Source organism: Entelurus aequoreus, linkage group LG16, assembly GCF_033978785.1.
Source record: "Entelurus aequoreus isolate RoL-2023_Sb linkage group LG16, RoL_Eaeq_v1.1, whole genome shotgun sequence".
Classification (NCBI taxonomy): Eukaryota; Metazoa; Chordata; class Actinopteri; order Syngnathiformes; family Syngnathidae; genus Entelurus; species Entelurus aequoreus.
The window spans coordinates 9,496,156-9,504,977 of record NC_084746.1 but is presented as its reverse complement, the minus strand read 5'-3'; the positions used below and the strand labels follow the sequence as shown (position 1 = coordinate 9,504,977).

At 41.7% G+C, this 8,822-nt stretch overlaps 1 pseudogene; it reads left to right on the top strand.

The window, feature by feature from the left end:
* The first annotated feature begins 732 nt into the window (after window positions 1-732).
* Window positions 733-8,822, top strand: part of LOC133631442 (ephrin type-A receptor 3-like) — a 134,243-nt pseudogene continuing 126,153 nt past the window's right edge.

Genomic DNA, 8,822 nt, shown 5'->3' with positions numbered 1-8,822 from the left:
TCATCTCGCCCCCCCTTCCCCCCTCTCTCTCTCCATCCATCTCGCCCCCTCTGTCTCTCTCTCTCTCTCCACCTTTCCCCTCTCTCTTTTTCTCTCTCTCCCTCGATCTTGCCCCTCTCCCCCCGCCCCTCTCTCTCTCTCTCTCTCTCTCTCTCTCTTCATCTCACCCTTCTCTCTCTCTCTCTCTCTCTCCATCTCCCCCCTCTCTCTCTCCCTCCACCTTGCCCCTCTTTCTTTTTCTCTCTCTCCGTCCATCTCGCCCCCCTCCCTCCCTCTCTCTCTCTCTCTCTCTCTCTCTCTCTCTCTCTCTCTCTCTCTCTCTCTCTCTTCATCTCAGCCTTATCTCTTTCTCTCTCTCCATCCATCTCCCCCCTCTCTCTCTCTCTCTCTCTCTTCATCTCACCCTTCTCTCTCTCTCTCTCTCTCTCTCTCCATCCCCCCCCTCTCTCTCTCTCATCATCTCACCCTTCTCTCTCTCTCTCTCTCTCTCCCTCCATCTCGCCTCCCTCTCTCTCCCCCATCTCTCTCCCTTCTCTCTCTCTCTCTCTCTCTCCCTCCATCTCGCCCCCTCTCTCTCCCCCCTCTCTCTCCCTTCTCTCTCTCTCCCCTTCAATCTCGACCCCCTCTCTCTCTCTCCCCTCCCTCTCTCACTCCCCCCCCCCCCTCTCCCCCTCCTCCTCCTCCACCACCACCACGGCGTGCTCAGTCCTCCGCACGCCGCCACCAGGGATGCATCGCGGGCGCAGCGCAGCAGAAAAATGGCTCCGACTCCGCGCGTCTTGTGGATCTATGCTTGTCTTTCCCTGCTTTTGCACGTCTTGTTGCCGGGCCAAGCCTTACGGAATTACCCGGACAATGAAGGTAGGTGTCCGGGGGGTCCGGGGGAGCCTCGGGAGCGTCCACTTGCCGGTGGACGCCCCCCATAAAAGTGTTGATGAATCATGCGTCAGGACGCAGGGAAAAGAGCAAAGAGGAGGAGAAAAGTGTTTGCTCCTTTTGCTTTTTTGCCATTAAATTTGCATGATAGGACGTCATTCTTCCAAAGTGGACCAACTTCCATCACTTCATGTTTATTAAGACTCTGGAGGATGACTCGCTCAGCAATTACATGACATTTGTCACATGATGATATCAACATGATGGTATCAACATGATGATTATTTACATGATGAGTATTTACATGATGATATTAACATGATGATATTAACATGATGATTATTTACATGATGATATTAACATGATGATATTAACAAGATGATTATTTACATGATGATATTAACATGATGATATCGACATAATGATATTAACATGGTGATATTAACATGATGATATCAGCATGATGATATCAACATGGTGATACCAACATGATGATATCAACATGGATGCTCGCCTCCAATGAGAAGATACATGTAGTCTCCAACTAGTCCTGGCTGCTCCTATGAGGCAGATACGTGCTGGATGGCCGGGCCCATGGGGGAAAAGATCAGCGCCCCGCAGTTTGACCTCCTTATTGAACACTTTTTGAGCAACTTATTGATGAGGGGAATAATAATGCGCTGAAATGCAAATTAAAATAATTAACATGCACTAGTGCTCGGGAAGTGCTATTATTCTCTGATGATGTCATGGCAGTGCGGAAAAATTCATGTTTTGGACTTAATATTTCCAATTTTTAATGACTTCATTTTATATTTTAAATGGCGATAGACACTTTAAAAAAAAAAAAATTCTGCGTACACGTGATGTGTGGGCACTGGAATTGCTATTAGGTAAAAAAGGGGTATGATTAAATAAGCGAATAAGCTCTGCTTCTGCCTGCTCCTTTTCGGGCATGTCACAAAGAAATAATGGAATGTTCAAAGTAAAAAAAAAAAAACAGCAAGACATCGCTGACGTCATGCACTTCTTTGAACGTCAAACTAGCTTGAGACATACTAAACAGCACCTCTGCTGGTTGCAGCCCTGTACTGCACTCTGCTGGCCTCGTGTGCATTAACGCAATTCATCGTGTTTTTTTTTTATAGGAACTCTTGCAAAAAGCTACTATTATAAGTTTACTATAATAAGTTTACTATAATAAGTTGCTCGCTGTGAGTTCAAAGACGCAATTGTCGGCATATACGGGGAAAAGAAGCATATTTTGTCACCATAAGTCAGTAGAAAGGTAATGATGTTATGCTTGTACTAAAGTATTATTCACATACATGTAGTAATAATAGCAGGAAGTTATTATTATTATTATTATATTATTATTATTCTTTTTATTATTATTATTATGTACTGTTGCATACAAAGGATTGGCTTTAAAAAAAAAAAACACTGAATGTTCCAACATGGAGGTATATTACACTGAATGTTCCAACATGGAGGTATATTACACTGAATGTTCCAACATGGAGGTATATTACACTGAATGTTCCAACATGGAGGTATATTACACTGAATGTTCCAACATGGAGGTATATTACACTGAATGTTCCAACATGGAGGTATATTACACTGAATGTTCCAACATGGAGGTATATCACACTGAATGTTCCAACATGGAGGTATATTACACTGAATGTTCCAACATGGAGGTATATTACACTCAGTGTTCCAACATGGAGGTATATTACACTGAATGTTCCAACATGGAGGTATATTACACTGAATGTTCCAACATGGAGGTATATTACACTGAATGTTCCAACATGGAGGTATATTACAATCAATGTTCCAACATGGAGGTATATTACACTGAATGTTCCAACATGGAGGTATATTACACTGAATGTTCCAACATGGAGGTATATTACACTGAATGTTCCAACATGGAGGTATATTACACTGAATGTTCCAACATGGAGGTATATTACACTGAATGTTCCAACATGGAGGTATATTACACTGAATGTTCCAACATGGAGGTATATTACACTGAATGTTCCAACATGGAGGTATATTACACTGAATGTTCCAACATGGAGGTATATTACACTCAATGTTCCAACATGGAGGTATATTATACTGAATGTTCCAACATGGAGGTATATTACACTGAATGTTCCAACATGGAGGTATATTACACTGAATGTTCCAACATGGAGGTATATTACACTCAATGTTCCAACATGGAGGTATATTACACTGAATGTTCCAACATGGAGGTATATTACACTCAATGTTCCAACATGGAGGTATATTATACTGAATGTTCCAACATGGAGGTATATTACACTGAATGTTCCAACATGGAGGTATATTACACTGAATGTTCCAACATGGAGGTATATTATACTGAATGTTCCAACATGGAGGTATATTACACTGAATGTTCCAACATGGAGGTATATCATGAATGTATGTCACCGCCCGGAGGAGTTGTCTCGGGCTCAGGAGGGTACGTAGCCGGCAGGAGGAGGAGGAGGAGGAGGCAGAGTCAGGGTGGAGTGTTTAAACAGGAGGAGACAATGATGAAATATTAATTGTGGTGAGCGGAGGATGAATGATGATGAAGTGAAACTCCCGTTGACTTGGATAAGTGACTTGCAGAGCGTGTATGGCCAGCTTCACTCATTGGATATGAACACTGATCCCTGGCGCCATACCCCGCCATATCCCGCCATACCCTGCCATACCCTGCCATACCCGGCCATACCCTGCCATACCCTGCCATACCCGGCCATACCCGGCCATACCCTGCCATACCCTGCCATACCCTGCCCTACCCTGCCATACCCTGCCATACCCGGCCATACCCGGCCATACCCCGTCATACCCTGCTGTACCCCGCCATACCCTGCCATACCCTGCCATACCCCCCCATACCCATAACATGATGTTTGTCATAAAGTCTAATAAAAAAAATCATAATATGACCCCTTTAAGGTGCTATATAATCCGGTGCGCCCTATGGTCCAAAAAATAAAAAATTAACAAAGTAAATAAAAAAAGAAAATAACATGATGTGTGCCATAAAGTCTAGTAAAAAAAAAAAAATCATATTATGACCTCTTTAAGGCGCCTTGTGATCCGGTGCGCCCTATGGTCCGAAAATAGAATTGTAACAATGTAAATACAAAAAACAATAACATGAAGTGTGTCATGAAGTCTAATAAAATAAATCGTACTATGACACCTCTAAACTGCCTTATAATCCGGTGAGCCCTATGGTCCGAAAAATTTAATTTGAACAAAGTAAATGAAAAAAGAAAAAAACATGGTGTGTGTCATAAAGTCTATAAAACAATCAAAATATGACCTCTTTAAAGCACCTTATAATCCGGTGCGCCCTATGGTCCGAAAAATTTAATTTTAACAAAGTAAATAAAAAAAAGAAAATAACATGATGTGTGTCATAACGTTTAACAAAAAAAATCATAATACGACCCCTTTAAGGCGCCTTATAATCCGGTGCGCTCTATGGTCCGAAAATACAATTTTAACAAAGTAAACACAAAAGACAATAACATGAAGTGTGTCATGAAGTCTAATAAAAAAAAAATCGTACTATGACACCTCTAAGGCGCTTTATAATCCGGTGCGCCCTATGGTCTGAAAAATTTAATTTTAAAAAAGTAAATGAAAAAAGAAAAAAACATGGTGTGTATCATAAAGTCTATAAAACAATCATAATATGACCTTTTTAAAGCACCTTATAATCCGGTGCGCCCTATGGTCCGAAAAATCAAATTTTAACGAAGTAAATTAAAAAAAGAAAATAACTTGAAGTGTGTCATAAAGTTTAATAAAACAATCATAATATGACCCCTCTAAGGTGCCTTATAATCTGGTGCGCCCTATGGTCCGAAAGATTTAATTTTAACAAAGTAAATGAAAAAAAAAAAAAAAAAAATGTGTGTCATAAAGTCTATGAAACAATCATAATATGACCTCTTTAAAGCACCTAATAATCCGGCTCGCCATATGGTGCGGAAAATAACATTTTAACAAAGTAAATAAAAAAGAAAATAACATGATGTGTGTCATAAAGTCTGATGAAAAAAAAAGCATGCCCCCTTTAAGGCGCCTTATAATCCGGTGCGCCTTATGGTCCGAAAAATAAAATGTTAACAAAGTAAATTAAAAAAAAAAGAAAATAACATATGTTTCATAAAGTCTAATAAAAAAAATCACATTATGACCTTTTTAAAGCGCCTTATAGTTCGGTGCGCCCTGTGGTCCGAAAAATAAAATTTTAACAAAGTAAATAAAAAAGGAAAATAACATGATGTGTGTCATAAAGATAATAACAAAAATCATATGATGACCCCTTTAAAGGCCTACTGAAATGAAATGTTCTTATTTAAACGGGGATAGCAGATCCATTCTATGTGTCATACTTGATCATTTCGCAATATTGCCATATTTTCGCTGAAAGGATTTAGTAGAGAACATCGACGATAAAGTTCGCAACTTTTGGTCGCTGATAAAAAAAGCCTTGCCTGTACCGGAAGTAGCGTGACGTCACAGGTTGAAAGGCTCCTCACATTTGCACATTGTTTACACCAGCAGCGAGAGCGATTCGGACCGAGAAAGCGACGATTATCCCATTCATTTGAGCGAGGATGAAAGTTTTGTGGATGAGGAAAGTGACAGTGAAGGATTAGAGGGCAGTGCAGGACGTATCTTTTTTCGCTCTGACCGTAACTTAGGTACAAGCTGGCTCATTGGATTCCACACTTTCTCCTTTTTCTATTGTGGATCACGGATTTGTATTTTAAACCACCTCGGATACTATATCCTCTTGAAAATGAGAGTCGAGAACGCGAAATGGACATTCACAGTGACTTTTATCTCCACGGCAATACATCGGTGAAGCACTTTAGCTTCGGAGCTAACGTGATAGCATCGTGCTTAACTGCGGATAGAAACAGAAGAAACAAGCCCCTGACTGGAAGGATAGACAGAAGATCAACAATACTACTATCAGGAGACACCGAACCAAACACTGGACCTGTAACCACACGGTTAATGCTGTGCCGCCTGGCGAAGCCTAGCAATGCTGTTGCTAACGACGCCATTGAAGCTAACTTAGCTACGGGACCTCGACAGAGCTCTGCTAAAAACATTAGCTCTCCACCTACGCAAGCCCTCATCTGCTCATCAACACCCGTGCTCACCTGCGTTCCAGCGATCGACGGGGCGATGAAGGACTTCACCCGATCATTGGTGCGGTCGGCGGCTAGCCTCGGATAGCGCGTCTGCTATCCGAGTCAAAGTCCTCCCGGTTGTGTTGCTGCAGCCAGCCGCTAATACACCGATCCCACCTACAACTTTCTTCTTTGCAGTCTCCATTGTTCATTAAACAAATTGCAAAAGATTCACCAACACAGATGTCCAGAATACTGTGGAATTATGCGATGAAAACAGACGCTGTTTGTATTGGGACACAATGGTGTCGCAATACTTCCGTTCAATCCGTGACGTCACGCGCATACGTCATCATACATAGACGTTTTCAACCGGAAGTTTAGCGGGAAATTTAAAATGTCACTTTATAAGTTAACCCGGCCGTATTGGCATGTGTTGCAATGTTAAGATTTCATCATTGATATATAAACTATCAGACTGTGTGGTCGCTAGTAGTGGCTTTCAGTAGGCCTTTAAAGCGCCTTATAGTCCGGTGCGCCCTATGGTCTGAAGAGTGCAGTAAGTGTAACTCCAAACACTTCCTGTTTGGAGTTAGCGCTCATCTGGCTGGCTATTTTCGACGTGGGGCTGTCGAGTTTGGCAATCGCCTTGTGCAAAGCCAGCACATCTTTTTGTACTTTTTTGTGCTATTTTGGCTTGGCTGTGTCACTGTGCCGTGACACTTTGCAGCGTGTGACGGTCGCTGCTGCGAGCTAGCACACCGAAAGTGCTAGCATTAGCAGCCTGAGACACGGAGGTGGAATAGAGATGGACCTGGAGCACATGGAGGCTGGTCACCCACTGCCCATGAGGAACCAGAGACCATCATGAGATCCACAAACAGAAAAAATAAAATGGCACTATTAAGGCAAGGATGCAAACTGAAAGGTACAGATGTTTTCATAAATGAACATTTGACCAAGGAAACACCAAGAACACAGACCACACCAAGTATTGATATGGACATGTTACACACCAGTAACACAGACCACACCAAGTATTGATATGGACATGTTACACACCAAGAACACAGACCACACCAAGTATTGATATGGACATGTTACACACCAAGAACACAGACCACACCAAGTATTGATATGGACATGTTACACACCAAGAACACAGACCACACCAAGTATTGATATGGACATGTTACACACCAAGAACACAGACCACACCAAGTATTGATATGGACATGTTACACACCAAGAACACAGACCACACCAAGTATTAATATGGACATATTACACACCAAGAACACAGACCACACCAAGTATTGATATTGACATATTACACACCAAGAACACAGACCACACCAAGTATTGATATGGACATGTTACACACCAAGAACACAGACCACACCAAGTATTGATATGGACATGTTACACACCAAGAACACAGACCACACCAAGTATTGATATGGACATGTTACACACCAAGAACACAGACCACAGCAAGTATTGATATGGACATGTTACACACCAAGAACACAGACCACACCAAGTATTGATATGGACATGTTACACACCAGTAACACAGACCACACCAAGTATTAATATGGACATGTTACACACCAATAACACAGACCACACCAAGTATTGATATGGACATGTATACCCACCAAGAACACCGACCACAGCAAGTATAGATATGGACATGTTACACACCAAGAACACAGACCACACCAAGTATTGATATGGACATGTTACACACCAAGAACACAGACCACACCAAGTATTATATGGACATGTTACACACCAAAAACACAGACCACACCAAGTATTGATATGGACATGTTACACACCAAGAACACAGACCACACCAAGTATTGATATGGACATGTTACACACCAAGAACACAGACCACACCAAGTATTGATATGGACATTTGACACACCAAGAACACAGACCACACCAAGTATTGATATGGACATGTTACACACCAAGAACACAGACCACACCAAGTATTGATATGGACATGTTACACACCAAGAACACAGACCACACCAAGTATTGATATGGACATGTTACACACCAAGAACACCGACCACAGCAAGTATTGATATGGACATGTTACACACCAAGAACACAGACCACACCAAGTATTGATATGGACATGTTACACACCAAGAACACAGACCACACCAAGTATTGATATGGACATTTGACACACCAAGAACACAGACCACACCAAGTATTGATATGGACATGTTACACACCAAAAACACAGACCACACCAAGTATTGATATGGACATGTTACACACCAAGAACACAGACCACACCAAGTATTGATATGGACATGTTACACACCAAGAACACAGACCACACCAAGTATTGATATGGACATTTGACACACCAAGAACACAGACCACACCAAGTATTGATATGGACATGTTACACACCAAGAACACAGACCACACCAAGTATTGATATGGACATGTTACACACCAAGAACACAGACCACACCAAGTATTGATATGGACATGTTACACACCAAGAACACCGACCACAGCAAGTATTGATATGGACATGTTACACACCAAGAACACAGACCACACCAAGTATTGATATGGACATGTTACAGAAGATCCTCCAACATCAACAAAAAGAACTGGACATGTGTGAGTATCAAGAGCACGCCACAACAGAGACAATATGGACATAGACCCTGATAATAATTTTTTCTCTGCGATTGTTAAAAACTGTAA